Below are 23,407 nucleotides of genomic sequence, written 5' to 3'. Positions count from 1 at the left end.
GTGGTTAGGGGTGTTGTGAAGTCACTGGGCTATAGAGAGGCATTCACTCAGTGTGCTGGTGCTTTTCCCATTTCCCGGTTCGATACATTGCTGGGCGAGCCGCGACATGCATGGCCGGCTCTACGGACCAGTTTCTTACAATGTTTTCGAAAGGAAGTATCACCTATGGATATGGACACGAAGTAAAAGCTCTCAAACAAGATGTAAGTGAAGAATTTACTATTTTTCTTAATTGGTTTGAATAATGTTGGGTAGAATTAGCCACATCAATGCAATTGTCCAATGACGACTATTTCAAGATTGACAAATTTATGTCATGCCTACATCCCAAGGTACGAAAAAAGGTGGATTTCGAAAGCCCCGAGAACTACAACAGTGATGTAGCAATTTCTCGAGCAAAGAGCAGGAAGATCAAGAAGAAGATCGAACAAGGTATGATGGGATACGAGCAGCCACCAAGCCCTCAAGGCGAGGTTCGTGCAGAGGATCAAGCAAATCATGGAGTGGCAGCTATTCCTCAACACTGGGTACGTACTGTTCAAGATCTATCGAAACAAATGCAAGAGCTTCATTTGAGTGTGATGGATAGAGGGCAGCAAAGAGAGGGCAAAGGAAGAGCTAGGCAGTTGCCTGGCCATTGCTATAATTGCGGTGAAGAAGGACACTACGCTTCGGATTGCCCACATCCACCAAGGGAAAGAGGAGGTATGTACCCACTATTCGGAAGAGGGAGAGGACAAGGGAAATTCAGCGGGAAAAGAGATTAGCAGTTTGACAATCCTGTGCCTCCCGCTCCTCAAGGTAATAAAGAAGTTCATCGTGTTAACATAATTGGAGTAGATGAGCAGGTAGTGGATTTTTTGGCCAACAAGAGAGCACATGAAGGAAGAGAGACGGAGATAGAGCGGGAAACTAGAGCTCGCAAAGGCAAAGGAAAAATCAGCGAAGATAGAGAGCAGGCAGAGCCGAGCAAAAGAAGAAGGAGGTGTAAAATCAAGCAATCTGACTACCAACTTGGAAGGGATCATTCCAAATATGACTTGGTGAGTGATGTCAAGATCCAAAAGGCTAATATTACTTTCGATCAACTGCTTGCCTTAAATCCTAAATTGCGACGTCAGTGGTATACTAGTGCTAGCACCAGGCTTCCACAGGACAAAACAAGAGTGCATATTGTGGGGAATCTAGCATTGAGGGTTGGGAGGCCAACGGATGTGCTTCCACTTGTTGATGCTCTTATTGAAAAGAAGATGCAGGTGCAGGCATACATTGATGGAGGGGCCCAAGTGTGTGTCATGAGAGAATCCACCATGAAGGATGCCGGAGTTAAAGTAGTGGTAATATCTAATGTACGAATGAGGATGACCAACCATACCAAGGCCAGGTGTTTGGGCATAGCACAGGATGTGAAGGTAAAGGTTATGGGTGTTGAATTCCTTATTGATATTTTTGTCATGAAAGCTAGCGACAATGCTTACCCTATCATATTGGGTAGACCATGGCTTCTTGCAATGGGGGCCAAGCAAGATTGGGGAAAAGGGGTATTTACTTTATTCGATAAAGAGAATGATAGACAGGTGATGCTTGATCTACTGACGAGGGAGAGTTTCTCTCATCTCATGGCGAAAGACAAGGGAGATGATTCTACAACAAGCTATGAATACGAAACGGATTCAACCTATGATGAAGGCTACACAGATACAGAAGAGGGAAAGACTGATGACGATCTCCTCCATGTTGATGCTGATCTCTTTGGGGTTACTATCGATAACTCTATTCCAAAAGAAGGTATGCAAGCTCAAGTTTCCCCTATTGATGCCGCCCAAGAGGTAAGAGGTATGTTAGGAGAAGACTTAACAAAGCAAGAGAAGGGAAGTTATGTGCAACTCTGTGCATCCTATCCTAATTTGTTTTCCACTGAGTATAAAGATTTGTGAGGTGCCAAGGAAGTCGAACACAGGATCATACTCAAAGAGGGGCATAAACCAAAGGCGCAAAGCTAAGGAGGTTAGGGGAAATTCAGCAGGAGGCTCTCTGGCAGGAAATCAACAATCAATTGGATGCAGGTATTATCTATCCCGTGCAAGAATCTGAGTGGGTCTCCCCAGTTGTCATAACACCCAAGAAGAACGGAAAATGGCGGGTGTGTGTTGATTATAAGCCTTTAAATGCTGCAACCAAGCGGAACTATTATCCTTTCCCCTTTTAGGATGAAACGTTGTGAGCGGGATGAAAACACACACAACGTCTCTATAACGACCCAACACACACTCTTGGAATGACACACACACACACACACACACTATTGGGCACCACTCGGCTTACACAACACACCTGGCCGAGACAGGGAACACACCTCTGGAGTGAGAGGAGAGAGACTATCCACTTGCCCACTCCACACAGATACACACACACACACACACCCAAAAAACTCAGCTCAAAAGAGGAGAATTTCTGATTTTTCTAGTCTTCTCTCTGTTTTTTCAGTTCCCACACTTAGATTTATTAGTTGGGCACCCGTGGCCTTTTAGATGACCTCAAACGGACCCTGAAAAGGCCAAAAACTGACCTCGCAGTGCATAGTTGTCACCTTTTTGCATCATTCGCACACCTGGCACTCATCTTTTTTCCAATAATGTATCTCGCCACCACATGAAGTGGCCCCAAAAATGTTGGGGTATAAAGCCCAATGTGGTCGCCCAGGTAAGTGGGCGGGTCGCCAGGTATGTACACATATTCTTTTGTAAAAACCTAATAAGAACTCACTATGCTCTACACATTACAGTAGAGCGAGTTCACCATATCGTCGTGCTCTTGTTCTCGCACTCTCTCTCTCTCGCGTCGCATTTCCGCTCGTACTCCTCCAACTGGTATCAGAGCTGAGATCGAGGCTCAGGGCAGCATTGCAGGAGGCTAGAGTCACCAGCTCAGATTGGAGTGAAATTTGACAGGCAAAGACACGGCCCCAAATCTTGTGGGTTAACCCGAAGGGCTCGGTGTGCTCATAATTTCATTCTGAGGTCATCTCGGCCACCGTTCGGCTTCGACAAAGGTCTGCGCAGGCCATTTTCGACTACGTGGTCTCGACGGGTGCAGATCCGACTCTGCAAATTTGGGGTTTTCGGCCTAAGACTACAGGTGCTGAGGATATCGACACTCCCAGAGTGTTGATTTGTGGCTGTCTACACATCGAAGGACGACTCACAGTTCTTGGAGGCGTGTCACATACGACACGGGCGCATCTACACATAGACTGTAGGCGACATCCACTAGTTCATCAGGTAGCTTGTGTTTGCTGCTTGATACTCCAGATTTCATCCTGACATTGCAGGTACTTCCACATGGGATATATTGTCAGAGATGATGTATGTCTGTTGAGGGTTTGCTGGCTGTGAGTCACGCAACAAACAACCACCGCAGCGGTTACAGCATACAGTGGCAAATTTGTGGATGTATGACTTTGTGGGAAATCTATGTACTGTTAAATTTACTGCAGCCTTTGTTGAGAGTCGAGTGAGGTTTTATTGAGCTGGGGGATTCTTGAATGTTGAGATCCTTTCGGTGATACAGGTCTTGGAGCGATCCCTCGAGCACCCTTAGATAGGCAGCTAGGATGTATTGACTGTGAGTTAGACAGTTGGGATTGCATCTTTGCTTTACTGCCGTTGAGGCATTGTCGCAGTCTATGCTTACAGGACAGTGACAGGACAGTCAGAGACAGTACAGGTGCAGGACAGGTTTACCCACAGCTTACAGTGTCAGAGAGACAGTGGTTTTTTTGAGCTGTTTTTTGGTCTGTTTTTAGTACACCAGAGCCATTTTACAAAGGAGACTCTACCAAAATTATTGCAGAATATGAAGCTTTCTTGGTTCATTTGACAGGTTGATATTGGTTCAGAGGTCAGTTTACAGGGGAAACTCTGCCGAATTTTTCCCAGGAAAGTAAACTACTGTGAAGCGTAGCTAAGGCTGGATCACAGGACACTGCTCTTTACAATATCAAGAAGCTGGATGGAACCAATTTCCCATTGTGGAAGAAGCATATTTGGCACGTGTTGGTACAAAAGAAGCAGATACAACCTATAAAGCTTAAGGGGATAAAACCAGAAGATATGGACGAAGATGAATGGAGCGAAATGGATGAATTGGCACTTTCTACCATTATGCTGACTTTGGCAGAAATCGTTTACTTCAATGTAGCAGACGAGATGTCGGCTTATCAAGCATGGTTAAAGCTGAGTGATCTTTATGAGAAGCAGAGTGCAGCTTCACAGGTATACTGGCTTAAGAAGCTTGTTGACTTGAAGATGAAAGAAGGGACACCTATGTCCAATCATCTGAATGAATTCAACACAATCTACAGTCAGTTGTCAGCTCAAGGTGTCAAGTTTGATGAACCTGTTAGAGCTATGTTCCTGTTGATCACATTGCCGGAAAGTTGGGACACTTTTCGCACAGCTTTGAGTAATTCTGCACCTCCAGATGGTTTGAACATAGCAGGTGTAGAAGGAAGTCTGCTTACTGAAGAAACCAATAGAAAGACAATGGACAAAGGCAAAGGAACAGCCTTAGTTGTCAGGGGAAGGACCAATGAAAAGTACAAAGGTGGAAAGAGGAATCAGTCTCGTAGCAAGTCCCGTAGTGCTAAAGGCAAGAGTGACATAGAATGCTACCATTGTGGCAAGAAGGGTCACATGAAAAGAGACTGTAGAGAATGGAAAGCAGAAAAAGGCAAAGAGAAAGCTGAAGACCATGGTGAGAAGAACAAGTCCTCAGTGAAGATTCAAGAAATAAATGTGACAAACACTGTTGCAGAGGATGACAGTCTAGTGTCAGGAGACATCTACTTCTTGAAGAATACAATGGACTCAGCTCTTCTTACAACATCTGATGGAAATGCACTGAGTGACTGGATTATAGACTCAGGGGCATCACTTCATGTGTCTCCAAACAAGGAGTGGTTTACCTCTTATGTGACCACTAAAGATCATGTTCGGCTAGGCAATGGGAAGACATGTGAGATCTTAGGTGTTGGAGATGTTCAATTGAAGTTTCAGAATGGCTCTTCTTTCACGCTGAAGAATGTGAGACATGTTCCCGCAATTACAAAGAGCTTGATCAGCACAGGTTTACTTGATGATGCTGGCTACGTCACCACTTTTGGACAGAATATGTGGAAGATATCCAAGGGTTCTATGACAGTAGCACATGGAGTAAAGTCTGGAGGACTTTACATGATTTATGTATCAAATGTCTCTAAAAATGTAATCAATGTAACCGAGCAGCCGAACGTTTCTTTGTGGCATAGCCGGTTAGGACATATGTCCAAGAAGGGAATGGAAATCTTGTCTCGTTCTGGTTATTTGCTTGGCTTTTCATTAAATGATTTTGAATTCTGTGAACATTGTCTATATGGTAAGCAAACACAGCAGCCACATAAGCATAGAAGCAGTAGAAGAGATACACAGTTGGCACTTGTTCATAGTGATTTGTGTGGACCTATGCCTAACCTATCTCTAGGGGGAGCTTCTTACTTTATGACATTTATAGATGATTACTCGAGGAAAGTATGGGTTTACTTTCTCAAGCACAAGGATAAAGTGTTTAGTGTTTTCAAAACGTTTGTGACACTTGTGGAGAATCAGAGTGGCAAGAAGCTTAAATGCTTATGCACTGACAATGGTGGAGAGTATGTTTCAAAGGCCTTTCAGGACTTTTGTGAGTCAAAAGGTATAAAACGTGAGCTTACTGCTCCTTACAATCCTCCTCAAAATGGTGTTGCTGAGAGGATGAATAGGACCATACAAGAGAAGGTCAAAAGTATGTTGTCTAATGCACAACTGCCAAATGGGTTTTGGGCTGAAGCTGTATCAACAGCTGTTCATCTTGTAAATAGATCTCCTAGCAAGGTTTTGCAGAAGGATTCAATGCCAGAGATGGTATGGTTAGGCAAAATGTCCTCATACAAGCATCTCAGAGTCTTTGGCTGTGAGGCATATACTCACGTTCCAAAGGAATTTAGGAACAAACTTGAGCCAAAGAGTAGAAAGTGCATCTTTCTAGGCTATGGTAATTCTGGTGAGATGGGGTACAGACTTTGGGATCGAGAATCCAGAAAGGTTGTCCGCAGCAATGATGTTCACTTTAATGAATCCAAATATCATTCTAAACCAGAGAGGGTTGAGGAGATTAGAAGAGTTGTCTTCCAAGAAGATGGACCTGCACGTGCAAGACAAAATGTCAGAGCTCAAGAGGATCAAGGACAGGATAGAGTGGAACCACAGGTTGTGGCTGAGCCTGAGCCACCTATTGTGCGTAGATCTGGACGTGTCACGCGACCTCCTGATAGGTTTGTTCCATCTATGAACTATGTCATGTTGACTGATTGCAATGAGCCTTCATGTTACAAGGAAGCAGTGCAAATGAAGGACTCCGGGAATTGGCAATTGGCCAGGCAGTCAGAGATGACAGCTCTGCATAAAAACCAGACATGGAAGTTAGTTAAATTACCACGGGGCAAAAAGGCTCTACCTTGTAAATGGGTTTACAGGTATAAGATCACCGCTCATGATAGTCAGCCAAAGTACAAAGCAAGGCTTGTTGCCAAGGGCTTTAAGCAAGAACAAGGCATTGACTTTGAGGAAGTCTTCTCTCCGGTGGTCAAGATGACTACATTGAGATGCTTTCTTGCATTGGTTGCCATATTAGATTTGGTGTTGCACCAAATGGATGTCAAGACAACATTCTTGCATGGTGATTTAGATGTGGAAATTTACATGCAGCAGCCAGAAGGGTTTGTTGAGAAAGGAAAGGAAGATTGGCTATGCCAGTTGTTAAAGAGTCTTTATGGCTTAAAACAATCACCGAGGGCATGGTACCATAAATTCCACAAGTTTATGATTTCTCAAGGCTACAAACGTAGTGAGTTCGATCACTATCTATATACAAAGAAGGCTAAGGATGGTAGTTGGATGATCCTTATTTTGTATGTGGATGACATGTTGATTGCTGGCAAGCACTTGGAAGAAATTTCAGCTCTGAAGTCAAAGATGGCAAAATCGTTTGACATGAAAGACATGGGTGAGGCAAGTCATATACTTGGTATGCGCATTGAGAGAGACAGATCAAAGAAGTTGATTTGGTTATCGCAAACAGAGTATATTGACAAGGTTTTGCAACGTTTCAATATGGAGAAGGGAAAGGCATTGAGTGTTCCATTGCCACCATATGTGAAACTTAGCAAACAAGATTGTCCTGTGTCTGAGGAAGAACAGGCTGAAATGGATAAGATTCCATATGCGTTTGTAGTGGGTAGTTTGATGTATGCAATGATTGCTACTCACCCAGACATTGCATTTGCAGTGGGAGTAGTAAGTCGATACATGTCAAACCCAGGCAAGAAACATTGGGAGGCAGTGAAAGGAATATTGAGATACCTGAAAGCTACAAAGAGTATGCGTATATGCTATGGGAGTCAGGAGCTAAGTGTAAAGGGTTTTACAGACTCAGATTATGCAGGTGACTTAGAAAACCGAAGGTCTACGTCAGGGTATGTCTTTACATTGGCTGGTGGAGCAGTATTATGGCATTCTAGATTACAAGATTGTGTTACTCAGTCTACTACAGAGGCTGAATATGTTGCAGCATCAGAGGCATGCAAAGAATCAATTTGGCTTAATCGACTAGTAACAGATTTGGGAATCAAAGAAGAGATGCCTGTCTTATATTGTGATAGTCAAAGTGCTATACAATTGGCTCGCAATCCAGTTTATCACTCAAAGACAAAGCATGTGGATGTGAAGTATCATTTCATCAGGGAAATGCTCGAGGATAAGCAACTTCAGCTTGTCAAAGTTCACACCACAGAAAATCCTGCTGATCTACTTACAAAAGGACTTCCCTCAGTGAGCTTTGCGCATTTTCGCAAGCAGTTAGGTGTAGGGTAGTACATCACTTCTCTACATCTCTTGTATATTAGCTTGTATAGTAGCTTCTCTCACATTTAAAGTACCACATTAGACTTTAAGTGGGAGGTTGTTGGGGTATAAAGCCCAATGTGGTTGCCCAGGTAAGTGGGCGGGTCGCCAGGTATGTACACATATTCTTTTGTAAAAACCTAATAAGAACTCACTATGCTCTACACATTACAGTAGAGCGAGTTCACCATATCGTCGTGCTCTTCTTCTCGCACTCTCTCTCGCGTCGCACTTCCGCTCGTACTCCTTCAAAAAAGTGGTCCTCATGATGACCTTCTTGCGTAAGTATCACAAGAAAACACCCACGTCGTGTCCGTACTTCTCCGCGTGCAAGTATTGACCCCGTTCGACCTCCTTACGCCACTCGATGCCATCTGATGCACCTGACTACCTCATGTCGTTGGTCCACGGATGGCTTCCTCGAGAAGGTTTACGCGCTACCAACTCCTCCTTATTGTAGAAAAAACACACTAGTACTGATAATAGTGAAAATCGCTGCACTATGTACACCCTGTCCTACCTTTACACGTGTGGGTCCCACGTAACCACCTGGCTTTGGAAAATGGGCAATCCTTTATTTGATGCACCATGCATGTGTATGTACATATCAACAATCCCTTGCTCCAAAAAAATCCTGACATAATTTGAAAAATCCTGACATAATTTGCCCATCCCCTAGCCTGCTAGATCATTCATGATCAGCAGCAGCAAAGAGAGATATGAGACTCGCCGCATCACAGGTCTCCTCATCCTTCACCAACATTGCTTGATCCACAGACAGCTCATCTTGCTCCACCATCATCATCTAGCATGATACAATTTAAGACGCAATCCATTTACCCTTGACTTATGTAGAACACCATCCAGGTTAGCCAACTGATATGTAGCATTCGAGAAACACTCCACTACCTTGAAATGCCTTCCCACTTAATTTGAAACTTCTTTTGGAAGGTGTTGTCCAGCTTACTATTGTAGCGCAAAACCAAGTCATGCTTCTTGATACCCTTACTTTTGACCTTTTCATTTATCTTTGCCAAAGCCTTATCCTGCATCTGTCCATAATGCTCCAATGCGCTCATCCTATCCAACTGAACCTCTTGTAACTGCAAGAGCCTCTCTTTGAATGCATCACTAGGCAGCCCAAGCAACTTCTCTAACATCTTGACCACAGGCAACTCTACTTCCACAGGCAATAGTGCTTCCTTTCCATATACCAAATGAAATGGAGTAAACCCTGTACCTGTCTTCTCCGAAGTACGGTAAGCCCATAATGCACTAGGAAATTCCAAATCCCAATTCTTTCCTTGGTGCTCTGTCACTTTCGAAAGAATCTGTACCAACTCACCATTGAATCTTTCATTTAAGCCATTACACTGTGGGTAATAAGGAGTGGTATGCTGGTGCCTAACCTTCATCTTTGCGCATAAGAAGTCTAGCAGTTTAGCTCTAAATCCTGGCCCCTTATCTGAAATTAGCTCTAATGGCACCCCAAACTTGCAACATATTTCATCATACAAAAATTTTTCCACATCCTTTGCATTGATCTGTTTTACTGCTATAGCCTCTGCCCATCTATAAAGATAGTCCACTGCCGTCAAAATATAGCTTTTGCCCCTGCTTGTGATAGGTAACGGGCCTATTGCATCAATCCCCCACTTTTCAAACACATCAAACGCCATAATGGTTTTTCGTAGCTCTGGCTTCAACACTCTCTTCCCAAATGCTTGACACCTATTGCAAGACCTACACCAATGGTGAACATCCTTGTGCAAACTAGGCCATACATACCCCTCTTGCAAAATCTTATGCAGGGTGATCTTTAGAGCAAACTGGCCACCACATGCACCTTCATGATTCTCCTCCAACACTCTGTAACGCTCCTCCCGCCAAGGTACACGTCTCAACACGAGATCAGCCCCTTTCATGTATAAGACATCACCAATCAATTTGTACCTGTATGATCTACGCACAAAGACATACTTCTTAGACTTCTGAATCTCCTTTGGAATGATTCTTTTTAGCAAAAACTCCTCTTCTTGAGCCAAACTTTCCCGGCCATGATAAAGAGGTAAAGTGGTCCTGAACACATATAGCTCCCCAATCATGCCTTGAACTGCTTCATGTCCCTCTCCATTTAGAGCACGTTCAATGTGTCTGATGATCCATGCTTCGAACTTTTTCAACAGGCCTTTAATTCTGAAGCACATTTCCTTCAATGAGGTGTTCTTGCTCTTCCACACACCCAGCACTTGCTTCACCACTAACAAGGCATCACCTTTTATGCTCAACCTTCGAACCCCATGCTTCAAACAAATGTGTAATCCGGCTTCCAGAGTAGCATATTCAGCCTCATTGTTACTATGAGCATCCAATTTGAACCCTCTCTTGCATACTAGCTTCCCCTCTGGATCATAAAGTGCTATACCCCCTGAAGCTGCATCATGGCTCTTTCTGTATGAACCATCAAAGAACAACACATGTGCATTGCTGATCTGTGGCACTTCTTCAACTACCTTTCTCACCACCTCTTCCTTAACAATAAGGGGATTCTCCTTGTAGGTCAACAAATCAGCTAGGGTAGCCCTTGTACTATCTTCCACTAGAAAAGAGAACTCAAATTCTTGCAGCTCAATTACCCATTTCTTGACCACATTTGACATGTTAGTGCCATTAATTAACTGTGGCAAAAAGGCATAACTCTTCAAGAAAACAAAAGGTCCTGGTAGCACGTAATGACAAAATCGTCGACAAGCAAATATTACACTGGCCATCACTAGCTCTACTTCCGAGAATTTTCTCTCTGCTACCAGCTTCACACGGCTTGCAAAATACACTGGCCTCATATAACGGCTTCCCTTCCCCTTTTGCAATAGCATGGCTCCAATGGAATCCTCCCCTACTGATGGATTTACATAAAACACTTGCTCCCAATCAGGAGCCTGCATAGCTGAGAACCCCCCTAACACCTCTTTCACCTCTTGAAACACTTCTTCACAGTTGTCCTCCCATTGCAATGGATCATGCTTTGCCACTTGTTGTAATGGATAAAGAATCTGAGAAGACAATGGAATAAACCTTTCCATGTACTTCACTTTGTGTATAAAGGTTGCCAATTGCTTCGTACTCGTAGGTGATGGAAGAAGAATAATAGACTTAACCTTGTCTGGATCAGCCTCAATGCCATTTTCTGACACCACATGGCCCAATAACTTCACCCTTGGCTGTGCTAGATGACATTTGTTTGGACTTAGTTGTCCTCCACATTCATCATATCGAGCCAATACCATCTGTAGCTTCTCATGGTGTTCAGCCCTGCTACTATAAACACAGAAGTCATCCATAAATGCTTTGACACAACTACCAATGAATGGTTCCAACACCCAATTTGCTCTCTCTTGATAGAAGGAAGGTCCATTTGACAACCCAAATGGAAATACTGTGTAGCAATAGCAGCCCCATGGCGTAATAAAAGTGGTCTTTGTGCAGTCTTTAAGAGCAATCTTTAATTGAAAATAGCCTGAAAAACCATCACACACACTGTACCTCTCATAACCTGCCACTGAATCCAAGATCTGATCGATGAATGGAAGAGGATATGGGTTCTTCTTAGTGGCTGCATTTAAGGGTTTAAAATCTACACAAATTCTCCACTTCCCATCCTTCTTTGGACTGACTACAACTGGACTCACCCATTCTGTGGTCTCCACAGGGACTATGAACCCTGCCTTCAATAACTTGTCCACCTCTTCTCGCAAGGCTTCCATTTGCTCTTGACCCATCCTTCTTAGCCTTTGCCGCACTGGTTTAGCACCTTCTTTCAGCTCTATATGCATCTCTTCACCCTTGAACCCTCTGATCTCTTCATATGAAGTAATGAACAAATCAGGAAAACTAGCCAGCATGTGCAAATATATCTCCTTCTCCATAGCTGAGATGTCTCTGTTGATCATTTGTGTCATCAATTCCTGCTTCTTTGACAACTCAACCTTGGTTTGGATCAGCCCTTCAATCACTTCATAAGGCCCTTCACTTTCATCTTCAACCTCATTCACAAATGCAACTAAACCAAACTCCTGGATTTCTTTGTCCATCAAAAGAAATGCAACATCAGCATCCTCATCACTGCTAGTAGTGCTATCACTGTCCTCATCTGTCACCGTGGAAGAGTCTTCATCACTAGACTCATCCTCATCTTCATAAAGCTCCTCTAATCGTTTCCTTGTGTCCATATTATAAAGCTTCTTGGTACTTGTCTTTCCATAGAGGCTAATCGTACCATGTCGCCAATCTTGAACAGCTCCCACTGCACGTAACCATGGTCTGCCCAGTATAATAGGATATGCTCCCAACCCTGCTGGCATCACATGAAAATCAACCACTACCTTTGCATCATATGCCTCCACTTCTAAGCTCTTTACAACACCCAAGCATTTTAATTTTTGATGGTTTGCCAATCTGATCCAAAAACTTGACACCCCCGCCACTGTGAGACCCATCTTCTCAACGCATGAGTGTGTTATGACGCATATTTGGGCTCCGCCATCCACATAACCTTGTCCCAAATTTTTCCTTTTATGCCACACATCTACTATTGGACAAATGTCTGGTAGCTCATCCTCGCCTTCATGGCTCTTTCCTTTCTTCTTACTAGGACCTGGGGCACTTCTTCCTTCCTTATCCTTTGTGGTCCTCTTCCCAATAGGCATCACTAATATATCCTCTAGCTTTGATGCCTTCTCCAAGGTGACTACACTTAGCACTTTTGTCTTTCCCTTTTCCTCTTGGTTTAATCCACTGGTTCCTTCATCTCCCTTAATTTCGATGCCATAATCATTTGACCTAGTTAACACCTGTCTTGGCAATGGATACATGTCTCCCCCCATCCTTGGTGGCTTATCACATTGCGGGCTGATGTGACCCAACTCTCCACAATTGTAACATGTGGGCGTCTGCCTCTAGAACCTACCATTGCTTTGTCCAACACCATTCCTAGGTCTTTCTTCACCTCCTGGCTGATATGCATACCTCCCTCGACCTCGATTATTTCCCACTTGACCTAGCATGTTTAGGCTAAGATTCTTCATTAAATCTACCACTTGGCTCATGTATTTCCTTAGCCCATCATCTTGCACCAATGTAGTGACCATTGCTGGCATAACCTGAGTAGTAACAGGAACCACTGGTTCATGATGAACCCCTGACATGCGACCTTGTAAAGACTCTATAGGCTGAAATTCAGACCTCATGGGCAAAGAATCCACCCCTAATTGGCTCATTTTCCTCAACTTCCAGTCTTTGTTCCTTGCTACCTCTAATGCATCTTCATATGTCTTAGGCTCCTTTAGCTCCACTCTCCAACGTATATTCTCCCAAAGACCAGCCAAGAACCTGTCCTTCTTCATCATGTCAGGCGGGGGTACCTGTGGTGCTAAGGCCTTGCACATCCGCTCCCATGCCAATGAGAACTTACGTATGTACGCATCTACTGGCTCACCTTCCTTTTGCACCAAAGCTTGTACTTCTTGCCACACTTTGTCAGGATCTTCTATCTTCACAAAATCCACTTCCAACCCATGCCTTAGATTGTCCCAACTCAATCTTACAGGTGGATCCGCTGCATGCAACTCCTCTTCAAATATTTTGGACCAAACTCGTGCATCACTCTTCAAACAAATTTGGAGAAGACGTAACATCTGTGCTGGGTCATGGATCTGGTTGCTAATGCATGCAACCTCCATCTTTTCCAAAAAGTCTTCCACATCTTCATCACTTCTTCCATGAAACTCCGGATAAGAGAAAGCCATGGCTACCCAAGTTACAATGCTTTGAGAACCCCTTTGAACACACGTGCAAGAACCCAAAACTTTTGACTACCGAATCCCCAGAAACTTCAATGGAGCTCAACTTTAGATAAGGACAAACACATGCACATCAAATGAGTTTTCATAGTTGATCATCGGAATTACAACAGGCAAAGGACATTCCAGGATCTCTCTTAATCTTCTTGGCCCGAACATAAAGACTATGCGATGTTGGAAAAAAATCTTCCTGGACACATGAACATTTATCTGGATTCTTTGAGTTAAATGAAAAGGAGTGAATTGAGGGCCATTTTGATCATCCATTAAAGCCAACCATGAAGCTCCCAAGAAGGCACACCTGATTTAACCTTTGATTTTGCCAAAATTTCAGCAACATAACAGTATAAATGGCTCAAAAGACCAACAAACCAGCCATCATAACTTGGAAAAATTTTGACAGAGTTTCCCCAGAAGTAGAGCAGTAGGAACCCAAAATATAGACTGTATATATATGCATAAACTGTCAACAATAGAACCCGAGCATCAAATAGGACTCACTAGTACATAGCCTATGGCGAGGTCACGAAAAGGGTGCTCCAGCTACCTGTATCACCGAAAGGATCACCAAATTTGAGAATCCCCCAACTCAATAAAAACCTCACGCTATCAACCCTCACACGAAGGCTAATGCAAATCGCGTATAGTCAAGTCTCAAAAATGACTATCTTCCAGACCAAGTCTCAGAAATGGCTGGGATTGCCAAATAAAACCAAGTATGGCTCCACAAAGGCGTACAATAGCAGTTTCCACAAGTAACGTACAATCCAGCAGACAATGCGTTCAAACAGGCGCTAAATGATGCATACCCACAACAACTACAAGTGACACCATTGCTAGTATATCACTGTACTCCAGCTACCCGTACCTGTGTGAATCACCTGTACTTGTACCTATCCCTGTAACCTGTAACCTGTAACCTGTAATCTGTAACTTGCAACCTGTACTCTCGAATCTCAAAGCTTGAAGCTCAAAACAGAAGGTACTCGAAGAAGATCCTCCGTGGGGGCGCCAAAAGAATGTGAGCGGGATGAAAATACACACAACGCCTCTATAACGACCCGACACACACTCTTGGAATGATACATACACACACACACGCACACACTATGGGGCACCACTCGACTTACACAACACACCTGGTCGAGACAGGGAACACACCTCTGGAGTGAGAGGAGAGAGACTATCCACTTGCCCACTCTACAGAGACACACACACACACACACACACACACCCAAAAAACTCAGCTCAAAAGAGGAGAATTTCTGATGTTTAGATACAATTGAGTTTGGGCCAACACCAATGGGGCAAATAGCTCACACAATATGGGCAAAAGATACCAGATACAATCACAAATTGGAGCAGAAGCTTCGCTCATAGGAGAAACTTACAAAGCCAAAACAATAGAAAAAGAGTGAGAAATTTGGAAAAATGGAAAGCACCATCACGTCCGGAACGGCCCAAAACCCCAGTCTACAATGTCAAAGTGCTCAAATTCGACATCGGATGAGCAGTTTACGGCCAAAACAGGCTCCAAAATGAGCAAAAACACAGTTGCGGCTGTTCCTCCTCTCTTCTCCACGTTTTTTCTGGTCTTCTCTCTTTTTTTTCAGTTCCCACACTTAGATTTATTAGTTGGACACCCGTGGCCTTTTAGATGATCTCAAACGGACCCCAAACAGGCCAAAAACTGACCTCGCAATGCATAGTTGTCACCTTTTTGCATCATTCGCACACCTGGCAATCAACTTTTTTCCAATAATGCATCTCGCCACCACATGAAGTGGCCCCAAAAACTGGTCCTCATGATGACCTTTTTGCATAAGTATCACAAGAAAACACCCACGTCGTGTCCGTACTTCTCCGCGTGCAAGTATTGACCCTGTTCGACCTCCTGACGCCACTCAATGCCATCTGACGCACCTGCTTACCTCATGTCGTCGGCCCGCGGATAGCTTTCTCGAGAAGTTTTACACGCTACCAACTCCTCCTTATTGTAGAAAAAACACACTGGTACTAATAATAGTGAAAATCGCTGCACTATGTACACCCTGTCCTACCTGTACACACGTGGGCCCCACATAACCACCTGGCTCTAAAAAATGGGCAATCCTTTATTTGATGCACCATGCATGTGTATGTACATATGAACAATCCCTTGCTCCAAAAAACTCCTGACAATGTTAAATCAAGTTGCAGGACACGAAAGATACTCTATTATGGACGACTTCTCTGGGTACTTCCAGATAGGCATTGTTAAATCAAGTTGCAGGACACGAAAGATACTCTATTATGGACGACTTCTCTGGGTACTTCCAGATAGGCATTGAACTTGAAGACGAGTTGAAAACCACTTTCATTTTGCCATTGGGCTGTTTTGCCTACCGTAGAATGCCCTTCGGCTTGGTGAATGCTTACGCAACTCAAGATTGGATGAATAAAGTGTTTGGTCCCTACCTTGGTAAGTTTATCAAGGTTTTCATGGATGACATAGGGTGTTACAGATCTAGGAATGATCCTTTTTCAAAGTTAAAGTTATGTTTTCATCAACTAGATCAGGCGGGTGGTCAATTGAATCCTAAAAAGTGTAAGCTAGCTCAACCTCGAGCTCACTTGCTAGGGCATGTGGTCTCACAGAATGGTATTGAAGCTGATCCGAAAAAGGTAAAAGCTCTTGTGTTGATGGAGCCTCCCAAAAGTGCTACAGGTTTGGCATCATTTGTGCATAAATTGAAGTACCTCTCTCGATTCTTTTGGATGCTTTCACAGTATGTATACCCTCTTCAAAAAATGAGTCAACAAATTCATGGCTTTCAATGGAATGAGGACACACAGGTAGCTTTTGACAGGGTTAAAGAAATCTTATGTCAATTGCCCGTTGTTTGTCCTCCCCACCGTGAGGATGATTTTTATGTTGCTATGACAGTGGGTACAATTGCAATTGGTGCAGTCCTACTACAAAAGGTAGGACGATGCTACAAACCCGTCTACTTTGAGATTCGGGTCATCAGTCCAGGAGAGATGTCTTACACAGAGGCTGAGCAATGCGTGATGACACTAGTGTTTGCTTGCAGGAACTTCAAAGTGCATTTAATTGTTCGCAAGTTTTATGTGCTTACCTCTAACAATTTATTACCTGAAGTGGTGCTTCACCTACGACCAGGGAGGCGCATTATGAAGTGGGTACTAGAGTTACAGGAGTTTGATTTTGAGTTTAAAATTGATCACACTTGCAGGTCACGTCTCAAAGACGTGATGGTAAATAAGGGTGTAGATTTGCCAGTGTATCCCAGGGTGGTCCGAGAAGAGGCAAATGATGAACCGGATCTAAAAAAAGCTTTTGTCATGTGGTTCGATGGTGCTTACAGGAGGGTTGTCCAAAACGCCGGAGGCGGAGTCGTTATACAGGATCCACGATGTAACACGATTTTTTCAAAAGCTTATGATTTGGAGGATGTGCATACAAACAACAAGGCAGAGTAATTGGCTCTCCACTTGGGCATTAAGCAGTGTATCGAGTTTGGGATATCATAGTGAAGGGAGATGCTCTTTTGGTTGTCAAACAACTCTTAGGGCAATGGCAGGTGAAGAGGGATTCTCTCTAGCATTGGTTTTTTTTTAGCACAGGTCAAGGTCCGCAGGCATGTCCAAGCTACAAAGAAAAAGGATTACCCAAAAGTCTAGCAGGTTCACTTTGATAGGTGAATACCTTATGGTATACGGCCATGATGGAGTATTGAGGAGAGTTCTCTACAAGGAGGAGATCCGCATGGTTTTGACACAATGCCATGAAGAAAGAGGGCACCAAGGTAAGGATCAAGTACTCTTTCGCATTCTCAGAGCAGGTTTTTGGTGGCGAGTGTCACCGTTCTCCGAGCGAGACCTTTCGAGCGAATGTGGATTCCGAGCGAACCATGACAAAACATTTTTCTCTAAGCACTATTTTTAGTCTAGCCACTTCTGCCTCTTTCATAGACATTTTTTCAAAACAAGATAAAAGTTGAATGTCTCACATAAAGTATAAGACATGTATTCATTGTAGCAAAGGAGAAAAAGTGAAACATATGAACATAATAATATGATGGCAAACACATTCCTGCTAAAAAGAAATCAACACTTTGTCCACCCATTCAACCAATCAAAAGTAACTTGTGATGTTTGCATAGTCTACAAAATGACATGATAATCTAGTCAATTACATCCAAAGAATTTGAAAGCTACATGAACAAGCACTTTTAGATGGAGGACTTGTCACTTCACAACCTTCTTTTTTGATAAAACAAATTAACCCTAATTTGTAATCATAGAAATCATGAACATCTAGTGTTTATCACTATACAAAGACATGCATTTATATATGAAAAGCATATTGACTATAGCATTCAAAGTAAACAATTTGAAAGATACAAACACTTAGAAGTTTTAGACACAGTTTAACTTCAAAAATGCACATCTGAAAGAGTGTTACAGTTTGCTCTATTTAAAATATATCAAGTGGAGTTGCACTCATCATCTACAAACAAAAGATGATAACTTCGACATTCTTGTAACCTCACATCATATCCGGGATCTCTCTCCATGCTTCTAGCCATCGCCTCTGCATAGTCTGGCAACACACTTCAAAAAAAAGCATAACAAAGTAACCACAAGGCCACTTCCAATATCGAAAACTCCAAAAGAGATAAATATCGATACAAACATGCAAATGTATGAAATAGTCAATGCCCTACGATGACCATAAAGTAGAAGACTCTCACTAGTCGTATGGTGTGACCCCTCCAAGAGGATCAATCTCATCATCATCGTCCCTCCCTGTATATGTAGTGGTGGATGATCGAGCTGTGTGGCTACTCAATAGCGGTAACACAAAAGATGAGATGATGCCATCGTCCCAATCTAAGGACACACAAAGACGTGTAGATCCAAGGCATGCCTGCAATAATGGAGCTGTTCCACAACCAAGCTCCAAACATATCGCATTTGGTGTAGATAGCATATCCAAGAAACATGCAACAAAAGAAGCACTCGTCTGCATCAGACCTCTCCACTCCATGCCCGTATCTGTACGTGCCATAGCCTCTGTGGGTAGGTAGTGATACATGACTGAGTCCTGAGGCTTATTCCCTAGAGCCTCAAAACGTGAATTAGACTCCCGAAGGAACACAGGAGGAACCAGCCCATGTCTATGAGCTAACCAAATCATGGAGGTCATGTACTGTGCATAAGATAGTCAATAAGTAAAACACATAACAAAAGCACTAGAGAACACAAAAAATAATTTTTCCAACCTCTGTGGTAGAAGAAGAATGAGTCATACTGCCATATGGAGTATGATGCATCACAATAATGCGTCTGAAGATGTCTAATCCTAACACTCGGCAATACCGCTCCACCAATCCCATAATCTCACCTACAATACGATGGCTACAAAATTACATTTAAAAAAATAAATCAATTTGAGATTTCTACCAAGAAAATTACCTCCAGTAGATCCCATTATCAACATCCATGCGAAATCAGAGAGTGCGGCAGAAGATAGAGATATCCCATATCGCACATGATCATCACTAAGCTCGTCCCAAGCGGGATTTATGGATGACCCATGCAAATCGTGACCATAAGGAAAATCAAGAAAAACAAAATCTGCAGCCCACTTCACTTGTCTACCTTTCTTTGTGTACTTAGTGCATCCAACTCTATGTTTCAAAACGTGTTCATGAATTTGTGAGTAAACTTTATTCTTCTTTCCCTCAGCAAAATCTTTGCCAATGAGCACATAGTCTCCCACAATAGACAAAGAGTCCGAACATCTCAATCCATTCTCTGCAACCCAAGGCTTGTGTACAAATAACATTGACTTCCGTGCTTTCAAAGAGAGTGAACTACCTAAAAATAGACAACCAAACTTCAAAATGGAGTGACTACATAATCTGCTAACATATGCATGGCCATAGACACATAAGATTAAATCCTTCTTACCAACAACATCCACGCCTTCCTCATGCTCATATTCCAAGCCACCATCCAGGCTCTCAGAGACGCTTATGTGATTTTTCTTGAGAGTGTCGCTTTCATCTATGTAAACCAAAAAGCAACCATAAAAAGAAGCATACATAGAAGACCAAAGAGAGGATTAAGAAAAAAAAAATTCTTTCACATACCAAATGCTCAAAAGCAAACATACACATAAGAAGATTTGCGTTTACCTTGGATTTTTGCTTTTCCCTTCTCTCTAACATCAACACTTTCTTTCTCTACCCTTGCCTTTTCTGCTCCCTTTTCCTTGTCTCCTCCATGCTTGATCCAAAGCTCCTTCTCATTTGCTAGAATATGACCTTTTTCAAGGTCGATCCACCATGGACAGTTCTCTACTTCCCAAGGAGTTAATCCTTGCATTTCCACAGGATACATACATGTTGTTTCATCATTCAAATCCACCCACTTACGAGCAAATATGGGAATGGAATTAATGTGCTCTTTACTCTTTAATGCAATGAAATACCTATCCAAAGGAAAACACATACATTATGCGATGAATACTTTCTCAAAATAATGTTCATAAAATATTCACATTTATTCAAATAAGATATAAATTACAAGGTGTAGAGAGGAGAAAGTTAGACCTGTAAACCAAGCGTTGCCCCGCTTTTTGCAACAATTCTGGGATTCTTTGTGCCTTGTTGAGAACACCTTTCTCTCTAATCTCTCCACGAGACTCTAGAGGAAACAAAGGTTTCCTTTTCTCCATTTTCACCTCCATGTAGTAGTTAGCAAGAGTAAAATCTTCAGGAAGGAGCAACCCTCCAGGAATGTCAATGAAGTCTTTGAGAATGGTATCTCCAGTTCTACCCACCTTTTCTAGCAAAAGCTCCCTTCGAATCCAACTGAAACAATCAAAAGGGTCGGCCATCCAAACCATGAAAAACAAACAAAATAGAAAAAGATAAAATTGTTCACATACTATCTGTACAAGTGGTCTCCTCTTTGCAAGTGAAACAAAGTTTTTGTTGCCTTGTTTGCTTCCAAGAGAGAAAGCCAAAGTATCTTCGAATCAATAGCGACATCAGACAAAGCAATAAGATTCAACTTTTCTAATGTCGCAAAACTCTCACTATCCCAACGAAGTGCTAAAACTTTTTCTTTCCAAACGTCTCCATGGCGAGGATCAATTATATTCAAAATCTACATACACAAAAGAGTTGATACATATAAAATTAACAATGAAGAATCCTATTTGAGGCAGAAAATTATCTTTCTTAACAACCATTAGCTCACCTTCCCAATCCTATCTCCAAATCGATGAGCAAGCTCCTCACTCTCTTTCTTCTCAATTTTGCCAAGCTCTTCTTCAGACACTGTCAATCTTAGTTGGTCCAACTTCTTGCTTAGAGCCATTGTCATTTGAACCTATTAAAAATAAATTATAATCTCACACAAAATATATAGTGTCCTTCAAAGTTATATGCAAAGAAGAAAAATAAATACTCACATTGTATACTAACTTTCCCAAGTATCTTCGAGTCAGTGGAAACCAAGGCTCAGACCCCTTTGACATCTTTTTCCTAATGTGTGCAATGACCTTTTGATCTTTATCAGGAAGATCACTCAAATGTGATTCATGGTCTGCCTCACATATACTCATACAGTTCACAATCTCATCCCTTAATGACGTAGGGACAAGAGCATGAGTATTCAAGCTACACAAAGCCAAAACAAATAAATCATGATAAGAACAACAAAAGATATATCGTATTGTAGAAGAGTTTTGATACTCACTAGTTCATCCGTTGGAGTGTTGAAAGCAGTGCAATCTCTGGAACATTGCAAGGATCAATGATCGTACATAAGACTCTTTGATGCTTTTCTTTAGTGCGAGAAAAGCGCTCTTTTATGGCACTAGTCCATGCCATAAGCCTGTGATTTCCATCCCAAACCAGAAACATTTTGTTGGAAAGAATTGCAAGGTATGGAGAGCTAACGATCTCCTGCTCAAACTCCTTATTAACAACTTTCCAAATGGGGTCCCATTCTTCCATGATCTCTTGGGTCACCAAGTACTCTTCACGTGAACATGACCATATGGAAACAATAAAAGCCCCTTTCTCTGCAACATAGCCCTCCTTGCCAAATGCTGTTTTCAAACTACTAATCTCATTCCTTAGACCTCTTACTTTAGCATGAGTCACCATTCTACAAAGAGGAATCGGAGGACACTCATGACAAGTAAACATCCTAGTTCTATTTAGAATGTCCTGTCCTTTGTTCAAGTAGAGTTCAGCCTCTTTGTTTTCATCAGTCCCCACCTCCGGTATCACCACAAATGGAACTATTGCAAGTTCTTGTTCTTGAGGCACTAGCTCTGCAGGAATGCTATCCTCACACTGTGTAATAGTTTCTGAATTTGGTTGACTATCAACCTCTTCCATAGCATCACCAAAATCATGTAATTGAGTCTCCATCACATGGCTAACATCATCCAAAAGAGTACTTGGCATGTTAGCATCATCTTCTTTTGATAATCTTGCTGGTCTGGGACGCTTTGAGGACCCAACACTTCTCTGTGGGCTGGCAATAAAACGATAAAAAGAAAATCAAACATTCAACTTCTTCATTCAAAAGCTAACCTTATGTTATTTAGCCTGTATAAAAAACCTTCAAAAATTGTGTATATTTCAAACCCAAAAATTATCAAATTTATCTAGATTTAACTCACAAAACAAGGCACGTCGATGTGCCTTGTTTTATGATTAATAATCAGACTCTTTATGATGAGATTTTTGTCTGCTTTGAAGCATTTGATCTCATCATTTTCGCTGAGTGAAACAGGGCACGCCGACATGCCCTTTCTCATGAGTTGAAACCAAACTCTTAATGAAAACTCTTAATGAAAACTCTTAATCAAAACTTATGAAACAGAGCCCGTATTCAACTCATGAAACAAGGCACGCCGACGTGCCCTGTCTCATGAGTTGAAACCAACATTTTCTTTTTAGATCGTGAAACAAGGCACGTCGACATGCCCTGTCTCATGAGTTGAAACAACCTATTTTTTTTAGATCATGAAACAAGGAGTTGGAACCAAAATTTCAAGCATACCCACTTAAAGTTTCCCGCTATCAAAGCAAACCAGCATCTAAATTGACAAAACTAAAATTAAATTAGGAGAAGCCTCTCTTCCCTCTCCTTGATTAAGAACAAATTGGGACAAGCCTCTCTTCCCTCTCCTTGATTAAGAGCCATGAAACCTTAACTAACAATCTTTCATTTTTGGAAATGCTCTCTTTACATGAGCTCATTAATCAAAATAGAACGCCAAATGTTCAATACAACACCATGCACAACTATATCGTGCCATGACATAGAAACGAATTTTATCGTGCCCTTGACATAGAAAGTAAAATAGAATATTAAATAATCCTTTATGGAAGAAGGCACGCCGGCGTGCCTCTTTCAAAGGCGTACCTGGAATATATTTTCTTCCTTGGTGGCATCTCAGACCCGCTCTGCTCGCTGTCCAAAGATTCGTTAAATGACTAGAATGCGCAGTGCAGAATGTTCGCAGAGCAGAATGCG

At 42.3% G+C, this 23,407-nt stretch overlaps 2 pseudogenes; one reads left to right on the top strand and one right to left on the bottom strand.

The window, feature by feature from the left end:
• Window positions 1-305: 305 nt before the first annotated feature.
• LOC147419437 (uncharacterized) lies at window positions 306-17,456 on the top strand (annotated as a pseudogene).
• Window positions 17,457-18,590: 1,134 nt separating this feature from the next.
• On the bottom strand, window positions 18,591-21,618 carry LOC147419436 (uncharacterized; annotated as a pseudogene).
• Window positions 21,619-23,407: the final 1,789 nt, after the last annotated feature.

This window comes from Adiantum capillus-veneris, chromosome 29, assembly GCF_014529385.1.
Source record: "Adiantum capillus-veneris isolate H3 chromosome 29, ASM1452938v2, whole genome shotgun sequence".
Lineage (NCBI taxonomy): Eukaryota > Viridiplantae > Streptophyta > Polypodiopsida > Polypodiales > Pteridaceae > Adiantum > Adiantum capillus-veneris.
The sequence above is the reverse complement of the archived record's forward strand: the minus strand, read 5'-3'. Positions and strand labels throughout refer to the sequence as shown.